Genomic DNA, 27,179 nt, shown 5'->3' with positions numbered 1-27,179 from the left:
GACAAGAAGGAATAGAGCATCACACATAGATTAGATAGATAGAAACATGTCAGTCACACATATAAGAAGCACAGTGACAGTGTTGGTTACTGCACTTGTCATTTAGTGTAAAGGATTTATTAAAAAAAATATTAGTGTTTTCATGCACAGTCTCTTTAAAAAAGCCGGCCGGCAATTCAGCAGCGGTACCCGACAATTTAGAACAGAAAGATAGAGCATCACACATAGATTAGATAGATAGAAACATGTCAGTCACATATATATGAAGTACAGTGATAGTGTTGGTTACTGTACTTGTCATTTAGTATTAAAATAAAGGATTTATTATTAAAAAAATTGGCGTGGGGTTCCCCTTAATTTTAGGCTCTAGCGGAGGTTAAGCAGACGGCTGGGGCAGATGTTTGAAGCCTGGGAAGGGGGTAATACCCACGGAGCTTCCCAGGCTACTAATATGAGCCCCCAGCTGAATACATAGCCTTTACTAGCTATTAAAATGGGGGACCCCCCAAAAAAAATGACGTGGGGTCCCCCCTAATTTAATAGCTAGCAAAGGCTAGGCAGACAGCTGGGGGCTGATATTAATAGCCCAGGAAGGGAGCCATGAATATTGGCCCCCTCCCAGGCTAGAAACACCAGCCGTCAGCCGCCCCAGAAATGGCGCATTCATAGGATGCGCCAATTCTGGCACTTAGACTCGCTCTTCCACGCTGCCCTGGTGCGGTGGCAGGGGGTAATAGGGTTGGGGTTGATGTCAGCTTATAATGCCAGCTGACATCAAGCCCAGGTTAGTAATGGAGAGGCGTCTATAAGACACCCCCATTACTAACCCCATAGTCAAAGTTAAAAAAAACACAAACACCCAGAATAAAGTCCTTTAATTGAAATAAAGACACAATTCTTTATTGTTCTAAATTAAACCATACTTACCATCACGCCCATTCCAGCTGAAGCCAACGATCTCCTGCAATAAAAGAAAAATAATAAAGCAACCTCATCCTTACCTTTCCATGGTTCCCACGACAGCTTCAGCTCTGCTACATCGAGATAACAGGCTGGACCGCAGCAGAACGCTGCCATCCAGCCTGTCATCCCGCAGACACTGAGAAGCGCAGGCTTGCTTGCGCTGCTCAGCGTCTCTCTGTGACGACATCCAGATGAGCCGAGTTCATGTCCAATGAACTCGGCTCACCTCATGCACGTCACTGACAGCGTGGGAAAATTCTCACGCTGAAGCGCTGATTGCAGGAGAATTTTCCCACGCTGTCAGTGACGTGCATAAGGTGAGCTCATGTCCAATGAACTCAGCTCACCTCCTGCACGTCACTGACAGCGTGGGAGAATTCTCCTGCACTCAGCGCTTCAGTGTGAGAATTCTCCCACGCTGAAGCGCTGAGTGCAGGAGAATTTTCCCACGCTGTCTGTGACGTGCATAAGGTGAGCTCATGTCCAATGAACTCAGCTCACCTCCTGCACGTCACTGACAGCGTGGGAGAATTCTCCTGCACTCAGCGCTTCAGTGTGAGAATTCTCCCACGCTGTCAGTGACGTGCATGAGGTGAGCCGAGTTCATTGGACATTAACTCACCTGGGCTTGATGTCAGCTGGCATTATAAGCTGACATCAACCCCAACCCTATTACCCCCTGCCACCGCACCAGGGCAGCGTGGAAGAGCGAGGCTAAGTGCCAGAATTGGCGCATCCTATGAATGCGCCATTTCTGGGGCGGCTGACGGCTGGTGTTTCTAGCCTGGGAGGGGGCCAATATTCATGGCTCCCTTCCTGGGCTATTAATATCAGCCCCCAGCTGTCTGCCTAGCCTTTGCTAGCTATTAAATTAGGGGGGACCCCACGTCATTTTTTTGGGGGGGTCCCCCATTTTAATAGCTAGTAAAGGCTATGTATTCAGCTGGGGGCTGATATTAGTAGCCTGGGAAGCTCCGTGGGTATTACCCCCTTCCCAGGCTTCAAACATCTGCCCCAGCCGTCTGCTTAACCTCCGCTAGAGCCTAAAATTAAGGGGAACCCCACGCCAATTTTTTTAATAATAAATCCTTTATTTTAATACTAAATGACAAGTACAGTAACCAACACTATCACTGTACTTCATATATATGTGACTGACATGTTTCTATCTATCTAATCTATGTGTGAAGCTCTATTCTGTCTGTTATAAATTGTCGGGTACCGCTGCTGAATTGCCGGCCGGCTTTTTTAAAGAGACGGTGCATGAAAACACTATTATTTTTTTTGATAAATCCTTTACGCTAAATGACAAGTACAGTAAGCAACACTGTCACTGTACTTCGTATATATGTGGCTGACATGTTTCTATCTATCTAATCTATGTGTGAAGCTCTATTCTGTCTGTTATAAATTGTCGGGTACAGATGCTGAATTGCCGGCCGGCTTTCTTAAAGAGACGGTGCATGAAAACACTATTATTTTTTTTGATAAATCCTTTACGCTAAATGACAAGTACAGTAAGCAACACTTTCACTGTACTTCGTATATATGTGGCTGACATGTTTATATCTATCTAATCTATGTGTGAAGCTCTATTCTTTCGGTTCTAAATTGTCGGGTACAGGTGTATGCCGCTGCTGAATTGCCGGCTTTTCATGTTTCACTGTTGGCACTTTTCCCATCGATTTGGGCAATCACTGTAATGCCACAACCACCATGGCTGTGGCATTACAGTGAGTGGCAGACAATCCCTGCATGATTGGTGCTCTAAATAGCGCCAGACATGCAGGACACGCTTTTGGTGCACGAACAGTTATCGAACATAACCTCGAACAGCCGAATTTTTTGCAAATCGTTCGGGTTCGTCGAACAACTCGAACACCGCCCAAAACAGCTCGAATTTGAGATTGGCGAACAGTTCTAGTCGAACACCGCTCATCTCTACTAATAACACACTGAGCTATTAGCGAAAGTGAGAACAGGTTGTAATTTGTAGAAAACAGGAATAAAAAGATTTTTCCCCCACCAGGAACAAAACAGTAACAATGCAATGACATGATGAGAATTTGCATAGCTAATCATATGCTAAATAGTTGTAAGTCAAATTTATGTATGAGATAGCCAAGATGATTGTCTGTAAAATGATGGTAGTCTCATGTTGTAAGCAGTAGTGGATGATGCGATATTGTCACGCTGTCTCTGTATACTGGAGGTAGGGGGCCTAAGCTGACCCTAAGCTGGGGCCCTGACTAATCCCTCAACCTGGAGGTACTGTTAAAGGTACAGAGGTCCAGGCCGCCAGCGTAACCCCTACCTCCTGAGGATCCCTGCACCTAAGTAATCTAGTCCTGAGAAGGACCCCGATCACAACAAAAGGGGACAAGTAATAATATGCCCACACACAGTACTTAGACGAACGAGACAGTACAAGGGAAAAACCAAAACCACCTTGCATACAAAAACTACACAACTACAACAGAGGGAACACCAACGGGAAAGGAGATAAATGATAAAGCGAGGAAGGGAAAAAACTCTCCGAATACACTTATCTCTGAAACTCCAAATACCACGATCCGCTCTGTTAGTCTGCATGAAATGCTTTCACCGACACTTCCCTAACAGACCAGCAGGCATTTGAAGGAGTCTCACTACAGCAGCATTGATTGCAGCTGGGCGAGGCTGGACCTCGTCTAGCACAGAGAGAGAGAGAATTAACTCCCTCACTGCCGAAAAACACAAAGCACCAAAAAGTCAGCTGCGAGAAGTCAGGCTGTGTAATCGTGACGATCTTCGTGGCGACACACCCGTGACAGATATGGAGCCTGAAAGTAAAAAATTCAAAACATTGTTCCCTTTTGCTTGTCAGTATAGATGCTAAACCACCTTAAAAAGTCTGCTGGCCCCCAACTATCTTAGGGTCCCTAGGCCTATGCTTAACAATCTCTGGCCCCCCCTAAATGCGGCTGTCAGGTGTGATAAGAAACTCTGTTAATGTTGTAATAATCTGACTCATAGAGTAATCATTTTTTCTTCACTTATTACACAAGACACATTTAATATAACCCAAATCCTGTGGATCAGATTTTGTGGTTTATTTGTTGCATTGCTCTGTGGAATGCAGTTTCTAGGACACACCATTAAGGCATTAAGATGTCACATCAGCAAGCATAGGTCCAATGTGAACAGTGGTGTTCTCAACCATAGTGTGCCCGGCATTGTGCACTTTTTCACAATTGTGATTTTAGTGGTATTTTCATTACTCCTATTGAACACTATTCTATCAGCAGTAACAGGTTTTTAAAACTTAGGCAAAAGTGAGTCAGGCGTATTGGACATATAGATTCATGCCTTTGCAGCCGAACAGCTTAGAATAGAAATGTAAATAGTGATAGAAATGTAAATAGTCAGACAATTGATTATCATGATTTTATCCATATTATTTATATGTATATGTGAGGTAGTGTGAGTTTATATCTGTATGGGCACAGTCAGACACCCGTATAAATCAGACCGAGATTGAACTGCAGTGCACAGTGAGCGTGACAGCTGAATAGAAATACTGTATATGCAGTTGTCACTATCAGGTCAGGAGAGCCACCAGCCAGTCCGTGCATTGTGGTGTGATCTCGGCCCAATTTATACAGCTGTCTGACTACACCCTATGTATGACCATCTGGTTGCTAAAAGAACTAAGTTTTGGTCTTCAACAGAAGAGCTTTTATCCATAACAACCCCTTTGACATACAGTGCTATCCCAATCACCTGCCCTACACAAGCCATTCACAGCCCTTCCCTTTTAATATGCTGGGCCCAACTCTCTGTATAGGTACAAACACTATGTTTTTTACTGCCTCTTTGTTATTCTGATTGTTACATATCTTTGTGTTTTATGCTTGATTTAAGTTTCCTTAAATCACTTTTTATATTATTTTTGTTTTTGCAATTTTTTATGAGGTCAGGGGTCATTGCACCTAACAAACTTCCTGCCTTCCTAGTGTATACAGTGGTGGCCAAAAGTATTGGCACCCCTGCAATTCTGTCAGATAATACTCAGTTTCTTCCTGAAAATGATTGCAATCACAAATTCTTTGGTATTATTCTCTTCATTTAATTTGTCTTCAATGAAAAAACACAAAAAGAATTGTCCTAAAGCCAAATTGGATATAATTCCACACCAAACCTAAAAAAGGGGGTGGACAAAAGTATTGGCACTGTTTGAAAAATCATGTGATGCTTCTCTAATTCGTGTAATTAACAGCACCTGTAACTTACCTGTGGCACCTAACAGGTGTTGGCAATAACTAAATCACACTTGCAGCCAGTTAACATGGATTAAAGTTGACTCAACCTCTGTCCTGTGTCCTTGTGTGTACCACATTGAGCATGGAGAAAAGAAAGAAGACCAAAGAACTGTCTGAGGACTTGAGAAACCAAATTGTGAGGAAGCATGAGCAATCTCAAGGCTACAAGTCCATCTCCAAAGACCTGAATGTTCCTGTGTCTTCCGTGCGCAGTGTCATCAAGAAGTTTGAAGCCCATGGCACTGTGGCTAACCTCCCTAGATGTGGACGGAAAAGAAAAATTGACGAGAGATTTCAATGCAAGATTGTGCGGATGGTAGATAAAGAACCTCGAGTAACATCCAAACAAGTTCAAGCTGCCCTGCAGTCCGAGGGTACAACAGTGTCAACCCGTACTATCCGTCGGTGTCTGAATGAAAAGGGACTGTATGGTAGGATACCCAGGAAGACCCCACTTCTTACCCCGAGATATAAAAAAGCCAGGCAGGAGTTTGCCAAAACTTACCTGAGAAAGCCTAAAACGTTTTGGAAGAATGTTCTCTGGTCAGATGAGACAAAAGTAGAGCTTTTTGGGAAAAAGCATCAACATAGAGTGTACTGGAAAAAAAAGAGGCATTTAAAGAAAAGAACACGGTCCCTACAGTCAAACATGGCGGAGGTTCCCTGATGTTTTGGGGTTGCTTTGCTGCCTCAGGCACTGGACTGCTTGACCATGTGAATGGCATTATGAAGTATGAAGACTACCAACAAATTTTGCAGCATAATGTAGGGCCCAGTGTGAGAAAGCTGGGTCTCCCTCAGAGGTCATGGGTCTTCCAGCAGGACAATGACCCAAAACACACTTCCAAAAGCACTATAAAATGGTTTGAGAGAAAGCACTGGAGACTTCTAAGGTGGCCAGCAATGAGTCCAGACCTGAATCCCATAGAACACCTGTGGAGAGATCTCAAAATGGCAGTTTGGAGAAGGCACCCTTCAAATATCAGGGACCTGGAGCAGTTTGCCAAAGAAGAATGGTCTACAATTCCAGCAGAGCATTGTAAGAAACTCATTGATGGTTACCGGAAGTGGTTGTTCGCAGTTATTTTGGCTAAAGGTTGTGCAACCAAGTACAGTATAAGGCTGAGGGTGCCAATACTTTTGGATGGCCCATTTTTGGAGTTTTGTGTGAAATTATCAATGATTTGATTTTTGCTTCATTCTCTTTTGTGTTTTTTCCTTGCAAGCTAATTAAATGAAGATAATAAGACCAAAGAATTTATGATTGCAATAATTTTCAGGAAGAAACTGAGTATTATCTGACAGATTTGCAGGTGTGCCAATACTTTTGGCAACCACTGTATATTACAACCAAGGACTAGGTTTTATTCTGCCTGATGAAGACTCTGGTCTTACCTTGAAACATGTTGCTTGGATTTTTTACCTCCCACTTTATGCCTGATTGTTGTTTTTAGAGTTTTGAGTACTTTATATTAATAAAACATGTATTACAATAAATCCTGATGGATCCATTTTGTTTTCCATCTGGACGTCCCCAGCCCAATGCGTCCAAGGCTATTTTCTTCTTTACTTCATGTTTCAGATGACTATGTTGTCAAAAATATAAAAATGTTATGGCTCCTGGAACATGACTATACAAAGTGAAAAATAAATGGTCTGTCATAAAGGCAAAAACTGGTTGTGATGTCATTTTTTTCCTTTCTTGGTTGTATTCTTTTTTCAATAGATTAAAATAATATAATGAGTTGCCCCACTAGAGCATTTGTTTATTAAAACAATTGTCAAGGATGAGCATTACCGCTGAGATAGAGCCATAGAAACATATAGAGCAATGGTCATGCAAGAGCAACCCCATCCCCATTCACATTGGGGATTTAGACCAAGTTGTTCTTAGAATCAGATAGAAATGAGTAAATTGATCCATACCAAATCAAATTTATTAGGAATTTACCAAAATTTACCAAAAAAACTGTGAATCTTAAAGTCATCCGGCAACCATTTTGCTGGATTGTTTTGAAAACTGAGAATGGGTTAAAATAATAAAATACATTATTCTCACCTGTTCTAGACTTTCACCTCTGCTACTGCTGCTCTCAGGCCCTTTGCGCTGGTCGCTAGTTCTTCTGGTGCTGAAGCCAGTGATTGGCCTACCATGATAATTTTGGGAGGAGTCATATACATCTTGACTCATAGGATTGGGGGAGCTGCAGCAGAAGACAGGTGATAGCCTTAAACAGGTGTTCTTTTTGTATGCTTTGGAGGCTAGAGATGCTTGAGAGCAAAATAATTGATTTTTAACAGTAAAATTTCAATCTGAACCAAATTAAATCTACCAGTCAAATCGAGTGAAATTAATTTCGTGAACAACTCTTTGAACTTTACTTATACTGGAGCGCAGCTGCAGGCTTATGTTTATGTCTTTGTCGGCATAGGCCCTTATACTGTATGTCAACAAGACCTAAAAAATGTGTTTTATCTATGTCCGCTCCTGATTTTAAGCACATCGGGTCTGAGCACTGTCAATATCAGATTTTTTTGTAATATGTAAAGAGTCTACAACAACAAATTATTTTAACATCCAACAGCTGAGCAATTCTGCGCCTCGGACAATTCACAATTAACGACCCATGTCATGAGGATCTCTTTTGGATTTTGCATGTTGTGTTTGTTGGATTGTTCCTCTTTAGACTAAATTCCATCCTTGATATCACACACGATAATAAAAAGGCTAATAAGCTTTTACTGCAGAGAGAAGGTATCTGCACATAGTGAGCAGGGCAGATACCATGGACATCTTTTTCCAGAAAGCATAGAATGACACAATGAACGATGTCGGTTCCCTAGATTGTAATTCACTCTGAGATCCCAGGGATTGGCACAAGATACCGCAGGAATTAGTTAGACAACTGTATAAGATGCCTCCCATAGCTCCACTTGTCACTCTGACTGATTGAGAGCTGGATCTTCAGAATTGGATGTGGCATGAATTTATCTCTATACTTATTTATTTAGATATATTGCTCATCTCTTGAAGATAATTACGAAGCACCGGAGTGTTCCTATTGAGCTAAATTGGTGACAATTCAACCACTCCCTTTAATTCTTGTATCACAAATTGAGTTTCACATATAGAAAATACTATGCTAATTGTATGTAAATTACAGATGGAGAGATTCAGTTCACACAAATGGCCATTAAACAAGTGTCATTTCGCTGCATTCTTTTGAGGGATAAAAAAATCTAAATAATATACTATAGAGTGAAGGAAATAAGTATTTGATCCCTTGCTGATTTTGTAAGTTTGCCCACTGACAAAGACATGAACAGTCTATAATTTTAAGGGTAGGTTAATTTTAACATTCAGAAATAGAATATCCCCAAAAGAATCAAGAAAATACCGTTGTATAAATTAGATACATTTATTTGCATTTTGCACTGTGAAATAAGTATTTGATCCCTCTGGCAACCAACACTTAATACTTGGTGGCAAAACCCTTGTTGGCAAGCACAGCAGTCAGACTTTTTTTGTAGCTGATGATGAGGGTTGTGCACATGTCAGGAGGAATTTTGGTCCACTCCTCTTTGCAGATCATCTCAAAACCATTAAGATTTTGAGGCTGTCGTTTGGCAACTCGGAGCTTCAACTTCCTCCATAAGTTTTCTATGGGATTAAGGTCTGGAGACTGGCTAGGCCACTTCATGACCTTAATGTGCTTTTTTTGAGCCACTCCTTTGTTGCCTTGGCTGTATGTTTTGGGTCATTGTCTTGCTGGAAGACCCAGCCACGACCCATTTTTAATGTCCTGGCGGAGGGAAGGAGGTTGTCACTCAGAATTTTACGGTACATGAGCATCTAACTGGTCTGTAAGAGCCAGAACTCATAATGGTTTGTAGGGGATCAAATATTTATTTCTCACTGCAAAATGCAAATAAATTTATCTAATTTATACAATATGATTTTTTTTATTTTTTTGCATATTCTATCTCTCATTGTTAAAATTAACCTTTAAAATTATAGACTGTTCATGTCTTTGTCAGTGGGCAAATTTACAAAAACAGCAAGGGATCAAATAATTATTTCCTTCACTGTATATACTCAGTACCAACCCCTTCTAGGTCCTCACATGACCCTTTATGCCACCTCCTCCTCCTCTCTGAGAGTGGAGAAGAGGATTCTCAAAGCTGTGCCTGCAGCTGAGGGTGAGGGCCTGGAAGTGGCGAGTATAATGTTTTATTGATTATTACCACCCCTCCGTTTATTATAATTTGGGGTCTGGATAGTTCTCAGAACTTAATAAATGCCAATCGGAGCACAATTTTTTCTGACCAAATTGAATCTACAGGCCAATTTCAGTTAATCTGTCTGAAATTAATTTCCAGAGATTCACTCATATTTGTATATGACATTTCAGCCTCAGGCACACTATAAACTTTGTTTTAAAAACTTTAATTGATGAAATGACTGACCCCTTTTCTATGTGGCAATCTTGTTTTTTCAAGGGTTTTGGGGTTTCTCTTGATCCAGCTTCAGAGTTAAGGTTTTGTGTCAGGCCACTGGATGAAAATAAAGGGCAGCACGGTGGCTCACTGGTTAGCACTGCAGCCTTGCAGTGCTGATGTTCTGTGTTCAAATCCCACCAAGCACAACATCTGCAAGGAGTTTGTATGTTCTCCCCATGTTTGCGTGGGTTTTGTCCGGGTTCTCTGGTTTCCTCCCACACTCCAAAGACATACAGATAGAGAACTTAGACTGTGAGCCTCAATGGGGAAAGTGCAGATAATGTCTGTAAAGCACTGAGGAATTAATGGTGCTATATAAGTGTGGGATGAAGTCACCTGACCCCATGGATATGTTGGTTGGGGTTGCCAGGTGGGACCCTCCAGTCACCTGGAACCCATGGAGACATGGCTTTTGCTGAGTATGTTGTGTTGGGTGAGGAAGGTGAGTATCCACTTATTCAGGACTCAGTTGAAGAGTTTCCCCAGGTTACTGCTGGGTCGTACTTGTCGCCGTTTTTGTGTATCTGGGTTATGAGTCCTTGGTTGGGGTGTTTGGGGTTGCTAATTGGGACCCTCAAGTCACCTGGAACCCATGGAGACAATCGGAGAAGCCAGATTGGGACCAGCCGGTCATCTGGCCCCATGAGAGCACTCAGAGAGGCCAGAGTGGGACACTTGGTTCTCCTGGCATTGTACCTTGATGAACTGCTAGCTTCCTAAGCTTGCCACTACCTTCTCTCTGTGGGTGCCCTCCAGAAGCAGGGAGCCATTGGTTGAGGTAGTTGGCCCTGGAAGTTCCAAAGTCGCAGCTGTTCTATCCCAGGTGGGCCAGCGGAAGGGTGAGGACTGTGTAATATTGTACTATTTGGGTATTTGCTGGGATGGGTAGCTTCTATGTGTTTATTGTCCGCTTTGTGGTTCAATAAAGTATTGCCACATTGTTTTGCCCTCACCCTGTGTTGTCTGAGTAGTATTACGCCCACGGAAGTCCCCATGTCTCCACAGATCCTCCCATGCTTTGTATTGTGGACGTGGTTCTTGATGAGGATGTGCAGGGTGTAGATGTGGTCGGTGGTGTGGTGGTTTGGCATGAAGCCTGCTTGGCTTTTGCTGAGTATGTTGTGTTGGGTGAGGAAGGTGTGTATCCTTTTATTCAGGAATCAGTTGCAGAGTTTCCCCAGGTTACTGCTGACACATATTCCCCGGTAGTTTGCTGGGTCGTACTTGTCCCCGTTTATGTGTATCGGGGTTATGAGTCCTTGGTTCGGGTTTTTGGGAAAATAGCAAGCCTGCAGTACAATATTGAATAGTCTTGCTGTATTTCAGGATGGGAGGATCCAATGTGGGCCACTGGCTTTTTTACCTTTTATCAGTGTGATCCTTTCTGTTATTTCTGGCAATGCAATTGGTGTGTCAAAAAGGTTTTCGAAGTCTTTGAATTTTTCCTCTATATCCTTCAGTTTGTTTACAAGCTCTATTTGTGCCGGGTTCAGGTCTTCACTTGGGATGTCTTTGTAAAGGTCCTTGAAGCACTGGAGCCAGATGTGGGGGTTCTTGCTTTTTCGGTTGGATCCTAGGTGGTTCCATAGTTACCAAAAGCTGTTGTTTTCAAGGGTATCTTGGAGTTGGAGGAGTTTGGTGGAAATGTGGTTTTGCTTTTCTTTTTGAGGATGGATTTGTAATTTTGCTGTATGGTGAGGTAGGCTTCTCTCAGAGTGGGGTTGTTTGGGTTTCTGTGTTTTTTATTTGAGGCCATTCTTAGGGCCTTCCTTATAGCTTGCATCTATAGCTATCTATTCATCTCTAATATATCTATTATCTATCTATCTATATCTATCTATTCATTTATTATCTATCTATTATCCATTTATCCATATCTATCTAGCTATCATCTATCTATCTACAGTATCTATCTATCTATCTATCATCTATCTAGCTATCTACAGTATCTATCTATCTATAATCTATTTGTCTATCTATCATTTATCTATCTATTTTTCTATCTACAGTATCTATCTATCAATCTATCTATATGTCATCTATCTATCTATCTATCTATCTATCTATCTATCTATGATCTATCTATCTATCTATCTACAGTAGCTATCTATCTCTTTATATGATCATGCAAACTGTATAAAACTTTGACACCAATATAGTATGAAAAGATCATCCGGGAAAAACCTCTGATTAGTGTAGTAATATGAGCATTTGCACATTTAATGTCACTAAGCTTTATTCATACAGGTTATTAAGTAAACCACTAGCACATAATGATGTATTAAGTTTTGTAACCAAAATCCATACTTTCTAAAATTGCTGGTTTTAAGTCATTCATAATTACTTAGCATTAGTCTTCTAGCAATTATCCAGTGCCCTTAAAAGATAGTGGTTTAATTGCTTGTGTGACCTTATGCTTAGTAATGAGATACCCTAAACTACAGTAAGGGAAGTTCTGATGGTATAATTATGACATGGTACGACCTGACAGCTAATATACTGGCTCTGGGGGCACACAATCAGGATCTGAAGGCCAATACCATGATTCTGGGTGTTGATCACCCCTTTCAATAGTGATACAATGATTTTAATAATTTCTTAGCTGCAGTTGTCTTCCTCCCGTACAGGGGTTATGGTGTGAACACTGTCACGTAATGGCTGACATTTTAACAGGTTACTGTGGCATTCACAACATTTGTGTTTGCGCTCTGCCAAAAAGCCATGGTTTGTCCTGCCAATAAGGGGAAGAGATGTGCTGCCAGAGGGTAGGAATGTGCTACATAGACGAGGAGCCAAAGACGTCTGCAGAATAAAATAGGATAGAAGGTCGAGGCCAGGTGGAGAATAAGAGGAAAATCAACTGCAATTAGAGAAGACATGCACTCTGAAGTATGGGATTTTATTGAGTCTCGCACTTTTGCTGCTCAGCTCTCTACTAGAGATCAGAACTATCTTAGTTGGAGTTGGGCATTTTTTTTTATTTTTGCAATCCTCACAAATTGTTTGAATTCGCAAAAATTGTGACATTTGACTTGAAGTCTATCTGCTCATCTCTACTCTTTAGTCGTGTTCTTTTGTTGGATCAAACCCTACAGACAACCTGAAAAAAACTAAAGAAATGAACTGGAATATAAACTGGAGTGCATGCAGCATGTAAGAGCATGTTCATACATGGCCACGAAACAGGAAAAAAACAAAGACAGAAACATAATATGTAAATACCCTGCAAAGAAACAGCAATAGTGCATGAAAATAATCTAGTGTACTTAGTTAGCAAGGAAAATACCCATTACCCATTAAAATATAACATTTAATAAATTCATTAAAAAATTGTCTTAATTAGCCCAAATAGCAGAAAAAAACTGTGAAGATAAAAATAAAAATGTATCGATACATAATTGACCACCACAAAAACAACTGACTGCCTGACCCTGGTAATGCCCTAATAATCTCGCCCTACCTGACAGCGGAGGTTGGCACCCTCTTGAGCGCAATATGATTTTGATCAAAATTATGTTAACTAAGTACCCTACATTATTTTCATGCACTATTACTGTTTATGTATTTATTGCAGGGTATTTGCCTATTATGTTTCTGTCTATGTTTTTTTCCTACAGACAACCTGTATGGCACTGTTACATAACACCGGTATACAGTGATTTTGATGTCAACGATGTCTGAACTGCTTCATATTACATTTATGGTGCTGATTAAAAATATGACTTTGATTTTGCCAGATTGGCTCTAGTTTCTGAGATATTTAATAATTTATTTATTTCTTTTAATAAATAAAATAAACCAATATATATCTGAGAACCATGCACTAAGATGCAGGACAAGGGCCACATCCAGAAACAGAATAATAGGCAAAATATCTAAATAATAAACAAGGGCATATAATGGTCCATAAGAAATCTGGTATATGTACGGCATGGCGCAAAGTGATTGCTGCAACATAACGCATAAGTGACATCATGCCAGGCCGGCTAATCAAAGGATAAGCCATGTACACTGTCAGGTAAGAGGGTAAGAGGCGCTTCTCTACCACTATCGTGGCCGATGGAGTAGGGTGTATGAATCAATTCACACCAATTCTAGAGCCCATAATTCTGATATGAAGACATTAGCTCCATTTATATTGTGAACTCTAAAATAATAAGTACAATCATAATAATCAGTATAAATTTCTCCAGCTTCAAAGAAATCACGGTCACGTCACATTTTGTTTTTAAAGACACAGGAATAAATTGCCCTATTTTTACGGACTGTCCAGGAATTCCTAGACCTGACAACCCTGACGCAGACTGTAAGATTATAAAGTTGAGACATTGCCTCAAAATAATCAATACTCTGGATTTCAAGAGTGAAATTTTTCAAATTTTTCTATTTATGCCGCCATATGAAAGCTCATTTTTGTTGAATTATTTGTATTTTTAATGACAACATTTTGTGTTAGAAATTTTACATTTTGTATTAACAGCTTTTATTTTTATTTTTTGGAGGAAAGAAAAAGCAAAACATCTGTACCCTTCCTCCTTCTAAAAGAAGGTTTGAAGTGGCAACTGGAATTGTCTCCAATTTCTCAACGTCAGGGATGTAAAACTCACACACACAGGGGGCCAAAATTAAAAGCGTGGACAGAGTCGCGGGCCAACCTTGATATTTATTTAAGAAAAAAGTCTACAATTGAGGAAGTTTTTCCTCATCATCAAATAAAACGATGAACATTTTCATATGAAAACAAGCTTAAAGAGTTGTCCCACAAACAATGTACATTTTAATTAATACATTTTAGAATAATATAATATGTTATGTAAGATCAGTAAAAAGTATATGGCCTAATTTAAATATGTAATATAATGGGGCCCCACACAGCACTCCATACAGTATAACGGGGCCCCACACAGTGCTCCGTATAGTATAACGGGGCCCCACACAGCGCTCTGTATAGTATATCAGGGCCCCACACAGAGCTCCATACAGTATAATGGGCCCCACTTAGTCCTCCATACAGTATAGTGGGCCCCACATAGTCCTCCATACAGTATAATGGGCCCACATAGTCCTCCATACAGTATAATGGGCCCCACATAATCCTCCATATAGTATAATGGGCCCCACATAGTCCTCCATACAGAATAATGGCCCCACATAGTCCTCCATACAGTATAATGGACCCCACATAGTCCTCCATACAGTATAATGGGCCCCACACCGCACTCCATACAGTATAAAGGGCCCCACATAGTGCTCCATACAGTATAACGAGGCCCTACACAGCACTCCTTACTGTATAACGGGGCCCCACACAGCGCTCCATGCAGTATAACGGGGCCCCACACAGCACTCCATACAGTATAACGGGGCCCCACACAGCACTCCGTATTGTATAACGGGGCCCCACACAACGCTCCACACAGTATAACAGGGCCCCACACAGCACTCCGTATAGTATAACGGGGCCCCACAGAGCGCTCCATACAGCATAACGGGGCCACACACAGTGCTCCACACAGTATAACAGGGCCCCACACAGTGCTCCACACAGTATAACATGGCCCCACACAGTGCTCCACACAGTATAACAGGGCCCCACACAGCGCTCTGTACAGTATAACGGGGCCCCACACAGCACTCCATACAGTATAACGGGGCCCCACACAGCACTCCCTACAGTGTAATGGGGCCCCACACAGCATTCCATACAGTATAATGGGCCCCACATAGTCCTCCATGCAGTATAATGGGCCCCACATAGTCCTCCATACAGAATAATGGCCCCACCTAGTCCTCTATATAGTATAATGGGCCCCACACCGCACTCCATATAGTATAAAGAGCCCCACAAAGTCCTCCATACAGTATAACGAGGCCCTACACAGCACTCCTTACAGTATAACGGGGCTCCACACAGCGCACCATACAGTATAACGGGGCCCCACACAGCGCTCTGTATAGTATAACGGGGCCTCACACAACGCTCCACACAGTGTAGCTGGGCCCCACACAGCCTCCATGTAGTGTAACGGGGCCCCACACAGAGCTCCATACAGTATAACGGGGCCCCACACAGTACTCCATACGGTATAACGGGGCCCCACACAGTGCTCCGTATAGTATAACGGAGCCCCACACAGCGCTCTGTATAGTATATTAGGGCCCCACACAGCGCTCCATACAGTATAATGGGCCCCACATAGTCCTCCATACAGTATAATGGGCCCCACATAGTCCACCATACAGTATAATGGGCCCCACATAGTCCTCCATACAGTATAATGGGCCCCACATAGTCCTCCATACAGTATAATGGGCCCCACATAGTCCTCCATACAGTATAATGGGCCCCACATAGTCCACCATACAGTATAATGGGCCCCACATAGTCCGCCATACAGTATAATGGGCCCCACATAGTCCTCCATACAGTATAATGGGCCCCACATAGATTTCCATACAGTATCATGGGCCCCTATAATCCTCCATACAGTATAATGGGCCCCACATAGTCTTCCATACAGATCATGGGCCCCTATAGTGCTCCATACGGTATAATGGGCCCCACATAGTGCTCCATACAGTATAGCGAGGCTCTACACATCACTCCTTACAGTATAACTGGGCCCCACACAGTGCTCCACACAGTATAACGGGGCCCTACACAGCACTCCATATAGTATAACGGAGCCCTACACAGCGCTCCATACAGTATAACGGACCCCCACAAAGCTCTCCACACAGTATAACGGGGCCCTACACAGCACTCCATACAGTATAACGGGGCCCTACACAGCGCTTCATACAGTATAGCGGGGCCCCACACATCGCTCCATACAGTATAAAGGATCCCCACACAGTGCTCCATATAGTATAATGAGGCACCACACAGTGCTCTGTATAGTATAACGGGGCCCCACTCAGCGCTCTCTAATGTATAATGGTTCCCTACACATCACTCCATACAGTATAACGGGGCCCCACACAGTGCTCTATACAGTATAACGGAGCACCACACAGCACTTCATACAATATAACGGGGCCCTACATAGCTCTCCATACAGTATAACGGGGCACCACACAGTACTTCATACAATATAACGGGGCCCTACATAGCGCTCCACACAGTATAACGGGGCCCTACACAGCGCTTCATACAGTATAGCGGGGCCCCACACAGTGCTTCATACAGTTTAGTGGGGCCCTACACAGTGCTCTATAAAGTATAATGGGACCCTACACAGCATTTCATACAGCATAACGAGGCCCCACACAGCGCTCCATACAGTATAACAGGGCCCTACACAGCGCTTCATACAGTATAACGGGGCCCCACACAGCGCTTAATACAATATAACGGAGCCCTAAACAGTACTCCATACAGTCTAATTGTGGCGCCCCTGAGGGTTCGACCGCCACAGGGATGCTGCACTTCTTTAATGGAGTGTGGTGTTGCTCCTCTGAGGTAAGGCCAGTGTGATAGTCGTGACCTAACCTTTTGCATCCAACACCACACTTCTCCACCAGAGGGAGCTCGTATGCAATAGGTGCTGCTCCCTTGGTTACAGGGAGACTGGGGAACACAAAGTGGTAGGAACCAGTTAGTGGGTGAGGGTGGAGGACTTACAAGTTAGTGACACTTCAGATTTCATATTTAATAAAAAGCCATCTTTGATCTTGGTCCTTCTGCTAGTTCTCACTAGTTAATTGGTTGGTCAAGAGTTCTTCTTCTCTTTGGCGCAACCTGGCTAGTCGGCCTTGGTCGTACTGTGACTTCCCTCCGGGAGTGCAGATCCTGTGTGGGCCTGCACCGGCAAGGGACACAGCCCTCGTACCCTGGTCTTGGGACGAGAGGTAGGTTGTAGACACGGAATGTCTCAACCCGGCCAAGGACCAAGATCAAGAAGGCCCGGAGCCTAAGATCGGGGCTCCACAGCAAATGGATCCCAGGCAGGATGCAGACGGAGCGGTTTACGCCACCTGTCCTCGCCATGCTGATATAGTCAGAGGGACTCCGGCTGCAAAAAGGGGTACCGGTCCCCGACACCCGACCTTGCTACTCTACGTCCTGGACGGGAAAGCCCGGTAAGGCCCAGAGGATCCCACAGGGTATCGGATGGAGAGGAATTGCCACGCGTACCCTTGTTCTGAGGGGAGCTCAGAGGGAGATCCGGCCTATATACGCACACATGGACAGGAAAGGATTCGGTCTGTAGTTCAGGAACACTCTGGTGTAAGGTCGCGACTGAATGCTGGACTTACTCGGAGGTTGTCGGACCCCTGTCCCTGGTAACCGCAGGACTCCGCGAGGAACAGGGAGTCGCCTTCCTTCTGCAATCTCTAAAGTGAGTAAAGCCTTGGAAGTTCACCCCTATGGCCTCCGGACTGTTTATTCTGCCCTACACCGCACGACGCGGCGCCCCCTTTTCCTCTACTGCCACCCCCATCCTCCTGTCCCTCTGCCCTGAGGCCTTGCTCCGCCTGTGGGGAGCAGCGAGAACTTTGGCCGCCATAACACCAGGCCTCGGCGGACTGTAGCGGCGCTGGTGGCCCTTCACCAGGCACCACAGGTGGCGTAGTCGTTAATCAGCCACTCAACCCCGACAAGCCCATACCATCTCTTTCTAATGTGATGGCCCTGAGCACGGGTCGGGCCCGGGCCACGGCTGTATCCCACCTCTCTATCACGGGGCCCGACCCCGAGTCCCCCAACACCCAGGGTAAAACACAGGCTTTACGAGTAGAGGCATCACATAATGGTCCCCATATTAAAAAAAAATAACTTCTCAGTTCTGCTGCCCAGATCTCCTCATGGTGTCAGATCTTCTGCATACCTCAGTACAGCAGGCTCGTTGTAGTAATGTCATTGTGCCGGTTGCGCTGAGATGTCAGACATAGAGGGGGAATGATGAGAGAGGGAGCATCAGCTGACACTCCATCCTCCATCATTACTTTCAAGTGTATCGGCATCTAGGATGCCAATATAGCTGAAAGTGTGAAGCCAGGCAGGGCAGTTCCTGGACCTGCTGAAGCGCATGTTTTAGCACAAAACGGCTGTTGTCCCTCTCTCCTCTCCCTGCACTCCCCGCTAGTCACAGATTTTATGGATGTCATGAAATAAAGGACAAGTGTTTTATCAGACATATTAATGAATCAGCATGTGATCAGTATTTATTATGTGTAATAATTGTTCAGTTTTTTTATGTTGTTCAGTTTTTTTATGTAGTGGAAACATAATCTGTTGCACTGTACACAGATAATTACACTCATCTATATATATAATTGTCTTATCCCGTCTGTCTGTCTATCTGTCCAGGAAATCCCGCGTCGCTTATTGGTCCGGCCACTGTCTGTCCAGGAAATCCCGCATCGCTCATTGGTCCGGCCGCGGCCAATCAGCGACGCGGGATTTCAGAAAAAAGATGGCGGTCGTTAGCGGCTCATCTGCCGGACGGAGGTCAGCGGCGATGCAGCCGGGAGATGAGCGGCGCTAGTAGCAGAACTACCCCGACAGGCGGCGCCGCTGACCTCCATGCGGCTAACGTCGGGAGATCAGCGGCTAGGACCGCTGATCTTCCGACGGCAAGTGTGAACGGAGGACCGGGGAGCGGCGCCGCCGGTCGGGATGCTTCTGCTGCGAGCAGCCGCTCATCTCCCAGCTGCTCGCAGCGGAAGTAGCCGCACAGGCAGCGCCGCTCCCCGATCCTCGCTAATACGACGCTGATTGGTCGCAGCCGCCGGACGCGACCAATCAGTGATATGGGTGGCAAATTTAAACGCCGCTCTGCTGATTGGTCGCGGCCAGCGCCCGCGTCCAATCAGCGATTTGGGCACCAAATTTAAACTCGCTCTCCAGTACTCACTAACACGGTTCGCTGATTGGTCGCGGCCGCCAGCCACGACCAATCAGCGTTTTGGCGCCAAATTTAAACACCGCTCTGCTGATTGGTCGAGGCCGCCGACCGCGACCAATCAGCGATTTTGGCGCCAAATTTAAACACCGCTCTGCTCATTGGTCGCGGCCGCCAGCCGCCACCAATCAGCGAGATTGGCGCCAAGTTTAAACACCGCTCTGCTGATTGATCGCGGCCACCGGCCGACAGCGACCAATCAGCGAGATTGGCGCCAAATTTAAACAACGCTCTGCTGATTGGACGCGGCCGACTGCCGACCGCGACCAATCAGCCAGATTGGCGCCAAATTTCACTACCACTCTGCTGATTGGTTGAGGCCGCCAACCGCGACCAATCACGATTTTGGCGCCAAATTTAGACACCGTTCTGCTGATTGGTCGTGGCCGCCAGCCGCGACCAATCAGCGAGATTGGCGCCAAATTTAAAGAACGCTCTGCTGATTGGTCGCGGCCGCCCGCTTCGACCAATCAGCGAGATTGGCGCCAAGTTTAAACATCGCTCTGCTGAGTGGTCGCGGCCGCCGGCCGACCGCGACCAATCAGTGAGATTGGCGCCAAATTTAAACACCACTCTGCTGATTGGTCGAGGCCACCGACCGCGACCAATCAGCGATTTTGGCGCCAAATTGAAACACCAATCAGCGAGATTGGCGCCAAATTTAAACAACGCTCTGCTGATTGGTTGTGGCCACCAGCCGCGACCAATCAGCGAGATTGGCGCGAAATTTAAACAACGCTCTGCTGATTGGTCGAGGCCGTCGACCACGAGCAATCAGCGAGATTGGCGCCAAATTTAAACAACGCTATGCTGATTGGTCGAGGCCGCCGGCCGGCTGCGACCAATCAGCAAGATTGGCGCCAAATTTAGACAACGCTCTGCTTATTGGTCGAGGCCGCCGACCGCGACCAATCAGCGATTTTGGCGCCAAATTTAAATACCGCTCTGCTAATTGGTTGAGGCCGCCGACCACGACCAATCAGCGAGATTGGCGCCAAGTTTAAAGAACGCTCTGCTGATTGGTTGCGGCCGCCAGCCGCGACCAATCAGCGAGATTGGTGCGAAATTTAAACAACGCTCCTCTGATTGGTCGAGGCCGTCGACCACGAGCAATCAGCGAGATTGGCGCCAAATTTAAACAACGCTATGCTGATTGGTCGCGGCCGCCGGCCGGCTGCGACCAATCAGCAAGATTGGCGCCAAATTTAGACAACGCTCTGCTTATTGGTCGAGGCCGCCGACCGCGACCAATCAGCGATTTTGGCGCCAAATTTAAATACCGCTCTGCTAATTGGTTGAGGCCGCCGACCACGACCAATCAGCGAGATTGGCGCCAAGTTTAAAGAACGCTCTGCTGATTGGTTGCGGCCGCCAGCCGCGACCAATCAGCGAGATTGGTGCGAAATTTAAACAACGCTCCTCTGATTGGTCGCGGCCGCCGGCCGGCCGCGACCAATCAGCGAGATTGGCACCAAATTTAAACACCGCTCTGCTGACTGGTCGAGGCCGCCGACCGCGTGCAATCAGCGAGATTGGCGCCAAATTTAAACAACTCACTGCTGATTGGTCGCTGCCGCAGGCCGCGACTAATCAGCATTATTGGCGCCAAATTTAATCACCGCTTAGTTGATTGGTCGCCGTCGCCGGCCGCGACTAATCAGCATTATAGGTGCCAAATTTAAACACCGCTTTGCTGATTGGTCGCGGTCGCCATCCGCGACCAATCAGCATTATTGACGCCAAATTTAAACAACGCTCTGCTGATTGGTCGCGGTCGCCAGCCGCAACCAATTAGCATTATTGGCTCCAAATCTAAACACCGCTCTGCAGATTGGTCGCGGTCGCCAGCCGCGACCAATCAGCGATATTGGCGCCAAATTTAAACACCACTCTGCTGATTGGTCACGACCGCCGGCCGCAACCAATCAGCATTATTGGACCCAAATTTAAACCCAGCTCTGCTGATTGGTCGCGACCGCCGGCCGCGATCAATCAGCGATATTGGCGCCAAATTTAAACACCGTTTTGCTGAGTGGTCGCGGTCGCGACTAATCAGCGATTTTATCGCCAAATTTATACAAGCTCTCTGGTCCTCACTAATACAGTTCGCTGATTGGTCGCGCCCGCCACCCGCGACCAATCACCGATATTGCCGCCAAATTTAAACACCGCTCCGCTAATTGGTCGAGGCCGCCGACCGCGACCAATCAGCGAGATTGGCGCCAAATTTAAACAACGCTCTGCTGATTGGCGCCAAGTTTAAACACCGCTCTGCTGATTGGTCGCAGCCGCCGGCCGACCGCGACCAATCAGCGAGATTGGCGCCAAATTTAAACACCGCTCTGTTGATTAGTCGAGGCCGCCGACCGCGACCAATCAGCAATTTTGGCGCCAAATTTAAACACCGCTCTGCTGATTTGTCGCGGCCGCCAGCCGCGACCAATCAACGAGATTGGCGCCAAGTTTAAAGAACGCTCTGCTGATTGGTTGCGGCCACCAGCCGCGACCAATCAGCGAGATTGGTGCGAAATTTAAACAACGCTCTGCTGATTGGTCGCGGCCGCCGGCCGACCGCGACCAATCAGCGAGATTGGCGCCAAATTTAAACACCGCTCTGCTGATTGGTCGAGACCGCCGACCGCGTGCAATCAGCGAGATTGGCGCCAAATTTAAACAACTCACTGCTGATTGCGCCCGGTCGGCCGCATACATATTCTAGAATACCCGATGCGTTAGAATCGGGCCACCATCTAGTTAGTCTATATACTCCATATACTTTTTAAGAACAATTGACTTTTTTACACTAGTAGTCATCGTGTACTTGGCCTTTTGTCTTCTTTTAATCTTGTTTGTGTCTATTTTGTTATTACTGTCCATTTCTCTTCCATATTTGCCTCTTCCTGGATTTTAATGAATACATGACTTAGGAAAGGGGTTGTTGAGATATTTTTAGGCATGGATATTAGAATGCAATTCATAACCTAGTAAATTTTCAAGCTAGCTAAAATAAATGTCACTCTCATTGTGTCAATCTGAAGTTCTATAAAACATTCCTTCAGTTTGTAACTGATTTATGATGTTTTTTCTTAACCCCTGCTGACATTTTAGCATAAAAAACTTGGACAAGACTGTGTATAAGTAAATTAAAGGATTAAAGGTGGACACACTTGAGCTTTTCCTGACATTCAATCACATTAATAATAATAATAGTAATATTTAAGGTATGCGGGTAGACATATAAGTCCTGCCATACTTGTTGTTTGAAGGCCTGAATATCCTCAATAAAATGTCATTTTTAGAAAGGGCCTGGAGTTTCTCTTCCTGAACTAGATGTATGTTAGTAACAGTGGGGACATCTATCAGTCATATATATGGAGTCTCTATGAATATTATCATATTCCCTTAAATACCCAAGCAGGGATGGGTTATAGACAAAAGTGGTATTCACCAAGAGGCCTTCAATCCTTCTCAGCAGCAAGATATGGAACTTTGAAAAGATTTAAAGTTTGCTTCCAAGAATATAAAACTTTTAATATGAGGCAGAAGAGGTCATTTCTTCTAGAAACCATCTGGCAACACTTATCCACTAGTTGAAGTAAAGATTGGGCATGTTAAAATGTAACATACAAATCCTTGTTTCCCTCAACACCTGACATTAGGGAACAGTGGTGCTGCTCTCATATAACGCTCATTTTCCTCATATCCTACTGACATCAACGGGACCTGCTGACAATTATCTAATGTTTATGTTAAGTGTAAGTTACCAATGCATTATATGACATTGATACTTAGGAGGAAGTCTCCATCCAATTTTTGCCTTGTGACCTCCACCAACCTTGATCAGGCCCTGTATGGAGGAATAACATAGCAAAAAAATCCCACCCCTTGTTAAACAGCAAAGAACAACCCATTATCCATACAAGCCATTAAATATAAGTAATTATTTTACCACCTTAATAAAAATAGTATATCTCTTTATTATGTAAGCATGAGAGCAGATGTATATTTAAAAATGAAATTCAGCATCTATATAATTTGACCATTTATATAAATCTCGTCGCATTGAGTATTGTAACAAAACAGTAGTTTACAAAGGTCTCCACTATGCTACATTGTCATGCATCTCAGTTCTCCTTTTACCAAGTGACTTATGCTCTTCATTATGCACCCATTCCACAAAACTCACTTCTCTGGACCCAACAGACTTGTTCTTAATGTTTTTAGTCTTCTGTATGACATGGAAACTCATTCTTCGTTGAGGCGTATGTCAGACAATCATATTTCAATGGCCAAATGCAACCTGATCTGGTTACAGTTATCTAAACCCCACTTTGTCCTCAATTAAACACCATGGATTCATTATGCTGCACTTAATGTTGGCTTGCATACTAGCTATGTGGCTGATAAAGGAAGTTTTATTTAATTCAACTTGCCAAAATAAGGGGGATAGCCCTGGCAGTGAATACTTAATGTGCCACTCCTCACTTTCCGTGTAGATTTTAAACCTCTCTTTCACCCGTTCATTTTTCACGTTCGTGTTTCATCCATGTTTTTCAAAGATACATACAACATACACCACTTATAGTGCATGTCCGTGTTTATATTCAGAATGAGGGTCCACTGAGATGTCTGTTTTGATCCAAGTCATGGATCAAAATCACAAATAGGGATGAATCAAACCCGAACAGTAAAGTTCTGGGTTCGTACCAGACACCTAGTGTTCTGTACCGAACCGCGAACATGGACTTCTTACTGTACGTCCGGCTTACTGATCGGGTTTGGCAGACTAATAAAGCTTGCTGAAAGGATGCAGCGCAGCTAATCAACAAGCTTTTCCGGTGTGGGCATTTCCGATACCACCACCGCCATGCCAATTATTGGCATGGCTGTGACTGGCTGGTGCACCATGTTAAAAAAAAAAACAATTAAAAAAAAAAAAAAGATGTGGGGTCTCCCCTATTTTTGATAACATGTGCAGGTAAGCAGACAGCTGCGGGTTGCAGCTCTCAGATTTCTGCTTTTTCTTAGCTGGTTAACAAAAAATAGTATTTTTTTATATTATTTAAATAAATAATTTTAAAAACGATGTGGGGTCCACATCATTTTTGATAGCCAGATAAGGTAGAGCAGACAGCTGGGGGATGGTATTCTCAGTCTGGGAAGTTCCATGGATATTTTGCGTCCCCCAGCTTAAAAATTGCAGCCAGCAGCCATCCCAGAAAATGGCACATCCATTAGATGCGCCAATTCTGGCATTTTGCCCAGCTTTACCATTTGCCCTTGGTGTGTTGGCAAACAGGATAATATTTGTGATTGCTGTCAGCTGTGTAATGTCTGCTGACTCCAAGCCCCAAGGTTTGTAATGGGGCAGTGTCTATCAGACACCCCCATTACTAACCCAGTAAGTAAAAAGAAGAAAACACAGAAAAAAATCTTCATTTGAAAAAAAAACTCCCCAACAATTTCCCTCTTTTCCCCATTTTTAAAAAAAAATAATAATGAAAAAATAATAAGAATCCACAGTGTCCGCCGTAACCCATAATATGGAGGTCACAAGACGATCCCAGTCTTCTTTATCCAGTCTATGAAGCTCTGTTCAAAAATGCAGCTCAATAGACTGGAGCAGCAGCTACTGCCAGATCTGACACTTGTACTACGCGAGAACGGGCTGTTGTGAACTGAGGTGATGTCAGTAAAGTCATCTCAGGGAAATTGTTGGGGAGTTTTTTTCAAATAAAGATGTTTTTTCTGTATATTTTTTTCAAATAAATATTTTTAAGTGTTTTCTCTTTTTACTTATTGGGCTACTAACAGGGGCGTCTGATAGACGCCTCTCGATTACTAACTCGTGGGCTTGATGTCAGCGGATATTACACAGCTGACATCAACCCTATTATCCCATTGCCTTGATTGCCACCGCACCTGGGCAATCGGGAATACCTGAGGCTAAGCTCCAGAATTGGTGCATCTAATGGATGCACCATGTCTGGGGCGGCTGAGGGATGGGCTTATTAGGCTGAGAAGAGGGGAATATCCATGGCCCTTTTCAGCCTATTAATATCAGCCCCCAGCTGTCTGCTTTGTCTTAGTTGGTTCTTAAAAATAGCGGAGACCATACGTCATTTTTTTATTTATTTATTTGTATTTTTCATTCATTTATTAATTAATTTATTAGTAGTAAATAAATGAAAAAATATGTGCGTGGTGTTCTCGTTATTGTCAATAACCAGCTAAGGGAAAGCAGACAGCTGTGGGCTGATATTAATATTCTGGAAATGCCCATGGTTATTGGGCCATTCCCAACCTAAAAATATCAGCCTGTAGCCACCCCAGAAGTGGCGCATCACATATGATGTGCCAATTCTGGCGATTTGCCTCAGCTCTTCCAGTTGCCCTGATGGAGTGGCAATCGGGATTATTGTTTTAAGGGTTAGTAATAGAGAGGTGTCAGTCAGCCGCCCCCATTACTAACCCAGTAGTAAAAATAAATAAATACACACATATAGAAAAAAAAAAATTGTTTAAAATCTCCCCTACGGTAGCCTTCATACACCCATTTATTAATAAAATGATCCCAGGAAGTAACCCACATCCATCTTCTTCTTTGTCTCCAGCACCTGCAGATAGTAATAGAGCTACCACTATGCACTTGCTCTGGATGATGAATACTTTCATCGGCATCGCCTGATCTCGCTGCTATCAGTGAAAGCAGGAGACACTGATGACAGTACTAGTCATCAGCTGGCACCTGAACTGGCGGTAACCTTGTCACCGCCGGTCACAGCCACTGGCTCGCACTCTGTCCTCTGTGACAGCAAGGAAACCGTGATACCCAGTGGATGTGACCGGCGGTGACTTCAGTAAGGTTACCGCTGGTCAGAGCCTGTGTTTCCCACACTGTCACACGATGACAGCGTGGGAACCACCGGATGTTCGGGCCTCCCATTGAATTGAATTGAGTTTGTGTTCGGGATCAAGTTTGGCTACCGTTTTGGTACCCCAACCAAACTTTTCTAAAAAGTTCGGCCAAACCCGAACATCCACGGGTCTGCTCATCACTACTCACGAATGCAAATCAATGGGTCCATTAATAAAAGGAAAACACATGGATTCAATCTGAGTGTCTTTCATGTTTTGTCTTTACTATTTAATGGGCAAGAGCTTAAAATTTTTTTTTTTTTCATAACAAAACTAGATGCAACACTTCTGGTAAAAATTGACACATTAACCAAACACTGATAAAAATTGGATGATTTTTTTATGTACAAGAGAAAAACTAATGTTTGAGTGAGGCCTAAAGTGATGCTAAAATGTTAATGTTAAATTATTACTATTTATATTAAGGAAGAATAAAGTATAATTACAATATATTTTAAGCAATGCACCATATATTGTATTAGGATGCCAAAAAAACAAGATAGATATATAATTAAAAGCAGAAGCATCCCAGAAGGTAGTGCATTAGAGTGTTTAGTAGCATTAGAGCATGGGTCTCTAACATGCGACC

The 27,179-nt window shown here is 44.1% G+C and overlaps 1 long non-coding RNA gene across 1 annotated transcript in view; it reads right to left on the bottom strand.

Moving 5' to 3' along the window:
• The window catches only part of LOC141164126 (uncharacterized), a 277,462-nt gene that overhangs the window by 1,418 nt on the left and 248,865 nt on the right, over positions 1–27,179 (bottom strand). The window lies entirely within an intron of this gene.

This window comes from Phyllobates terribilis, unplaced genomic scaffold (assembly GCF_046119375.1).
Source record: "Phyllobates terribilis strain yellow unplaced genomic scaffold, ASM4611937v1 Scaffold_10__3_contigs__length_209671492, whole genome shotgun sequence".
NCBI classification, from domain to species: domain Eukaryota; kingdom Metazoa; phylum Chordata; class Amphibia; order Anura; family Dendrobatidae; genus Phyllobates; species Phyllobates terribilis.
Note: the sequence above shows the minus strand (reverse complement) of the source record. Positions and strands in the feature narration are given on the sequence as shown.